At 36.8% G+C, this 6864-nt stretch overlaps 1 long non-coding RNA gene across 1 annotated transcript; it reads right to left on the reverse strand.

Moving 5' to 3' along the window:
* Positions 1 to 2062: 2062 nt before the first annotated feature.
* LOC123115523 (uncharacterized) lies at positions 2063 to 3128 on the reverse strand. Its single transcript, XR_006456652.1, has 3 exons — positions 2967 to 3128; positions 2793 to 2873; positions 2063 to 2497 (listed from the first exon to the last, which is right to left on the reverse strand). It is a non-coding gene; the product is annotated as an uncharacterized lncRNA (long non-coding RNA).
* Between the last annotated feature and the right edge of the window lie 3736 nt (positions 3129 to 6864).

The following is a 6864-nucleotide window of genomic DNA, read 5'->3' on the forward strand; positions in this document are numbered from 1 at the left end:
CTGTATCAAAATATAAAACGTTTTTGCAGTTCAAATGTTTATATTTTGGTATAGAGGGAGTAGTTGTCAAAAAAGGTACACTATTGCGGAAATGGAGTAAACATTCACATTACATGCAAACTTTTAGTACATATGAAATAAAATGTTGATCAAATATTTTAAAATTGGTTGTTCATGCAATAGAGTTATATTCATGTATTTAAAAAGTTAAGTAATTTAAAGAAAATTTTCAAAGATTTCAAAAATAATTGTTCATGCATGCGTTGTTATAATTCATGTATTTAAAAATTTAAGTAATTTAAAGAAAAAGTGTTCAAATATAATAAAACATAGTAAAAAAAGTGGACAATTAATTGAAAAGGTTGAGAAAAACATAAGAAAAACAATACCAAACAGAAAAAGGAGAAAGAAAAACAAAAAAACAAACGTAACACAGAAAGAGATAAAAAAATTGTCAAAAACCCAAGAAACCGAAAGAAGCCATAAAAACTGCAGAAAAGTAGAAAGAGAGCACTTCATAATGAAAGATAGCAGAGTCACGTCCTGAACTGGGCCAGCTCGAGAAACGCACACCCTACGCAGTAAGTGTTGAATAGGTTAATGCTAACAACCAACAAGAAACAACGTGTCAGATGCCACTTGTAGCGGCGGGGAGCTATTACTCCGGGTAAAGGGCACCCTTATAATGGCACACACTATAAGGCCCTTAAGACTAGTCACAGGGAGTAACTTCAGCAGTAACATCGAGTCCAACTCAGCAAATTTGCTTATGTGGCAGTGAGTTAATGAGGAGAGAGGTAGTTATAGTAACTTAGCTAGTTACTATAACATCACATGTCCCAATGCAATATGAGTCTATAAGGCTAGCCATAGTGGGGGTAACATAAGTAGTATGATGCACTTGGGACTCGCAAACATGCTTATGTGGCAGGCAATTAAAAAAGAGAGATGGTTATAGTAACATAGGTCGATACTATGTGTCATGCATGGAAATAAATGAGAACACCTATGATACTAATCTATGATACAATGCACTATAGAGGTAGTAACATAGACTAGTAACATATGCATGTTACTAGTCTAAGTTACTCTCCACTATGACCAGCCTAACCTAATAAATGAAGCTTTGCATGTTACCACACTTATATTAGTACCCACTATGAAGGTAGTAACATAGTCTAGAGTTCTGTGTATGTTACTAGTGTATGTTACTCACCATTGTGGCTAGTCTAAGAGGTATAGTGTGTTTCTTTTATTTCCTTTTTAAATCTGAAAAATACTATTTACTTTCCAATATTTTGTATACTTAGTTTTGAAACAAAAGTTTTTATGTAATTTGGAAAATGTCCTTTTTATTTTTACAAAGAGTTTGCATCATTAAAACAAAAATTCATATCATTTTAAGAAGTGTACGAATAGTTCAAAATTTTGTCCTGTCGTTTTAAAAAGTGTTCACATATTTTACAAAACTGCTGGTTTAATTTTAATAGTTTTGTTTCATGTCATTTCTAAATTTGTTCACATATTTAACAAAACATTATACCAAATATGCATGTAATTTTGAAAAGAAAAACCTTTCAAATATTTTTTTAGGAATATTCACGCAATTATCAAATAGTGTTCACATATTTTAGAAAAGTTCATGTAATTTTGAAAAATTATTCATATTTAAAAATTAATCATGTTTCTAATTGTTCACTTATTTTTTAATGTTTGTCTGATTTAAAAAGGTGCATCTTAGATAGTCTTTATCAAAACAATATGTATATCTGCTTAAAAAGGACAAGGAGAATGGAAAAAGGAAAAGTAAAATTAGTAAATTAGTTGGAAAAAAAGAGAAAAGATGAAAAAACAAAATCCAGAAGAAAAATAAAAGCAACACATAATCGGATCGCTGAAAAAATAAATCATGAAAGTAAAACCGAAATAAAGGAGTGAAAAATAGCCCAAGCAGGGCCCTGGTCCAGTACGTCCTGTGTGGGCGATTTGCACTATGTACACACTTAAGCCTGTTATCTACAAAGTTTGAGCCATTCTTGCCCTTACAATTCCATGGGCTGCCTTGAAAGCGGAAATAAAGGGAGGCGTAAAGAAATAGAGTAGCAGATTGTAGCCTAGTGATTTCAGAATCAACTGAAAAAATACTACCCCTCCAAAATGTAAACTGAAAATAACTAGTAATGACACATTTTCCTAAGAAAAATAGAGCATCCTAGAATCAGAGGACGACGATAAGCTATCTCGCTGCCCCACCCTATGCAAGGCGTCACTTCCACTGTGCGATCGTCGGTCGTGGCCGCCCTCTAAACCTCACCATGATTCAATTGCCAACGACCTCCACACAGGCCCATCCCACCATCACCATCCGAACCCGTCAATCTCTCACTCACCTGTCACCTCCACCGGCAGCGCTGGTGCCCCATCATTCTTGGCTTGGTCTGGCCTGCGACCTTCCACCTGTTAGTGCTCTATGCATCTCCCCATCTTTGTCTCAATGCTTCACCCAAAAATGATTTACACGAATTCAGGGACGGAGCCAGGAATTTGGCATAGGGAGGCGAGTTCCATAAAGTCCTAAACTGAAATCATCTTTTCATTGGTGTAAACATTAAAGGAAGACTACCAAATTGTCCATCTTTAACAAGACATATTAAGCTTTTTTATTTATATAGCAAAATTTGGTAAACTGTATTATGAATACTTGATTCTAATCCAATTTTGTTGTCCATCAATAAACAATCATTCATGTTAGAAGAAAAATTAACATTTGAAGTTCATGAGAGGGACCATACCATGCTGGCATAGAGGACGTCATTCATTCTTAGGTCCACGGTCGCTTATAGTGATGGCCCTTCTCCTAATCCATACCATGTCTACACGAACACAATTAAAAATTTTCTAATTAGTTTTCAATGTCTACAACTACAATCTAAGACACAAAGAACTAATACTGAAAATAAACTAACCTTTCTTTTTCTCGTTTGGTCGCTCGTCCGTGTGGCCGGCCGGCCGGCTGGGATGCGCCTGTGGATCGGCGACGGTGCCTGCCTAATCGCCTTTCCTTCTCGACGGTAGACAATCTCTACTAGGCGGCCGGCGGCAGTGAGTAGGTATTTTCAGATCGCAAGAACTAGTAGATTGGAAAGGAAACCGACTTTACGTGATAGAAAAACTACCGTATAGGTGCGCCCTGATTGAGCATGGGTCTCTTTTCCACGGTGGGCTGTTTTTCTTTTTTTTTTCTCCTCATATTTGGGCCTTTGACCAGCTGGCTGCGATCATTACTTGGATAATTAAGAAATAGTATAACGGAACGAGCTATGGCTCCTCACAGCGTTTTGACGTCGCTGCCGTCTGATTAGATCGATCGGCCATCGTCTGGTGTTTCTTGGGCTGCTGCTCCGTACACTTACCTAGGCCCATTGTGGTTAATCAGGCCTGGACTGGTCCATCGCCATCATCTGTTCTTCTTGGGCTGCTGCTCCATACACGTACGTAGGCTCATTGTGCTTAATCAGGCTTGGGCTGCTGGCAGGCACCGATCAATCTTTATGTCAAAAAAAATTATCCACCGATCTTGGTTGCGAGCCTTCCGCTCCTCTCGTGATGGGTGAAGGAAATAGCAACGGTGCCGGCGGCGGCAACAGCTGCACCACGTTCTGAGAGGTATCCATGTACGCTCGAGATGATTGTGTGCACACAAAATGAAAATAAGTAGAACATCCTACATCAAAGCCTGCACTACATAGGTCACCAAGTAAACCAAATGCTTTTTTTAACATTAAGTAAACCAAATGCTGATATAGTCAATATTACGAAGATAAGCATCAAAATCACCATATGGCAAAGCTGGTTAGTAAATAAACAATATGTCCCTATGTAACTTTATTGTAAAACAGAATGATAATTCAACTATAATTTTTTTTCTAACAATAACAGATTGAGCCGCCACCAAGCCACGCCTCCCAGGCGGTTTGCATTTTCATCCGTGACACGTCACTTAAGCTGCCTAGACACCCGTGTTCCATGCCCATGGCACGAGCTAACCAATATGGTGTTCTGTTGTGTGGCTTTGCACCAATTAGGTCTACTTGCAAGTTCCCGCATTATTAGTTTAGCGAATTGCCACCAAAATACTATATCAAATATTCATCAGATGGAGTTATATATTCGCAACATTATAATTTTATAACTTTGGTAGACATTTCTATAATTTTCCATTATACTGGACGAGCGCGGCAACGCGCGCCATCATGTTCTAGTATGTACATGGGCTTTGATTATGGAAGGCAGGGGGGGGGGGCGAGATAGGCCACAAATCATGTGTGTAAACAAAAAGAAAAGCTTCTACAAAAAAGAAAATCTGATCGCTCTCAAGGGGCGACGTGATCGTTAGGGGGGTCTCGCCAACTGATGAATACCAAATGCATTAAAATATTCTTCATAAATGGGTTGCTCGAGTTAATTTGTGAGGCAAAAACCCTCTGTGTATCTTCCACCATGTGGGTGCCACTACAAAACTACACTTTATATCTCCAAATTTACTCAAATATGCATGCCATTTACACCATGTGTGTGCCGCGGCACCTAGACGCAACCGTCTAACTATAATGCTTCCGGCCAGGCAAATATGATGGGGCAGCGTTTTGGGAGATATGACATATAGGTACAAACTGAGTAGTACATAGTAATAGGTAGACCTTGTATAAGTTGCTACCCAGACAGGCCCGATTCGAGGGGTGTGCGACCTATGCATGGCACAACATGTCACGGAAGAGTCTCATCGGGAGCGCGATACGCAAGACATGTCGACGAGGTTTTCTTAGAAACCAAAACCCCACACGTCCGGAAAGGACCCCGCCAGGGCGCGCGGCTGCTATGAGCTGCCCTAGGTCGACCTGATCGCCCCTAGGGCCTCGTTGATCGCTGATTTGAACACGAAGAATAACAAAGAACGAGGAAGAAGAAAAACAAGGGTAAAGGAAAAATGTAAAGGTAAAAGATGGTAGATGTGTTTGTTGGTTGTGTGTTGTTTTAATTAGTCGTCACCTCTCATCTATATATAAGGTGGGTGGACTTCCCATACAAGATCATGACTCAAATCACGTCCAAAATTTCAATTATAACCTAATTTGGACGTGTAGGTCCAGAGGCTCCAGGCTTCAGATATCATAAAGCTCTGTTGCGTCACTCTTGTAGTTCGTATACTGCCTTAGATCGAGATGACTATAAGAGCAAACTTTCTCTTTGGACGAGACGAAAAACATTCATGTTCAACACTTCTCCATTCGAGGTCATCTTGAAGGCGTAACTAGGCAGCCAAATCTATAAAATATTGAAGATCCAAACTTCTGCACAGAATGTGCCAACATTTTGTTAAGGTGAGGTTCCCCGGAGGCTTCGGGTCCGGAGTATTCGGACTATTTTTCTGCAGCCCACCGGTTTAGCTGTAACTTTTGGGTACAATCTTAGATTGAGATGATTCAAAGCGTAAAATTGTTTGTCTAGACGAGACGAAGACTTTTCATGTTGAAGACTTTCATTTGAGGTTGTTTTCAAAAGGCTCACTACAAGAAACATGCCAACTTGTGACCTTCTCTTAGTGACCCAGCTGAATTGATCGTAAATCCACGACCATTTCGATTGGAAGGGCTCAAACCCTGAAATTGTCTTACACGAAATGGTTATAAAGCAGACAACAATGGTCGATGACCTTATTTCTACCTGATTACGACCAATACAAATAGTCATGAAGTTGTGAACGTAGATGCATTGGTACTTAAGGTGTCGCTCCAGGTGGGCTTGGGCCTCGGGGGAATAAGGCCACCTCATATTTCTCAAAAAACATATATTCGGCCCAACGAAAAGAAAGGAAAATAACAAATTTTTCATTATTACCATTTGGTAAGGATGGTCAGTTATCTGGAAAAAAAAAGTTTTCATTATTGTCTAAAAAAACAGGTTTTCCACTGTATAACTCTAAAAAGGTTTCTTCCTTATAGAAAAATCTCAAAACCAATTAAACAATATAAAATTAGAAGAATAGGGAACTAATGTATTCCTTCGTGAATCTTGCTATATGGTTTAGCAATTAGAAAACGAAATGTACAATTCAAAAAAATATTAATGTTAATACGCATTTCAAAAAATGTAATTATGTGTTTAAAAAACTAAATGTGTGTATTTGAAAAGTTTCATACATATAAAAATTATAATCATAAATAATATTAGATATGTATAAAAAATATTTCATGTGTATGAAAAAATAGTCATCAGTATGTATATATGGAAAAAATAGTCATAAGTACGTATATATGAAAAGTAGATAACAAAACAAGATTTTCTAAAAACGTTAATCATGTATTTAAATTTTTCTATCCTATATAAACAATGTTTTATATGTATATAAAAAATATACAATGTGTAAAAATAAATATAGACATCAAAACGTATGTATGAGAAGATATTTTTTGTTGGAAATATATGAAAATATGTTAATAATCTATTTGAAATTTTTTAAAAATATATAAACAATATATACAATTTGTGTTAAAAATGTACACATGTGTTCAAAATATTAGACGTCAAAATATTTATTAAAAATGTCAATGATGTTATTAAAAACCATTTAATATGTATAAAAAAAATTCTACTGTAAACAAAATTGTTCATAAAATGTGGAATAATATTCTTGAAAAATAGAAAAGTTTTTTTACAATAAATATTTGTTAGGTCCTTCACAAAAAAACTCATTTTGGGAACTCAAAAAAATAGAAAATGAATATGCAGAAATTTGTCTTTTTCATGAGAGGTGGACCAAAAACTTTTTACACCCAACCATTTTGTCAATTATACATTAAATAT

Source organism: Triticum aestivum, chromosome 5B (genome assembly GCF_018294505.1).
Source record: "Triticum aestivum cultivar Chinese Spring chromosome 5B, IWGSC CS RefSeq v2.1, whole genome shotgun sequence".
Lineage (NCBI taxonomy): Eukaryota > Viridiplantae > Streptophyta > Magnoliopsida > Poales > Poaceae > Triticum > Triticum aestivum.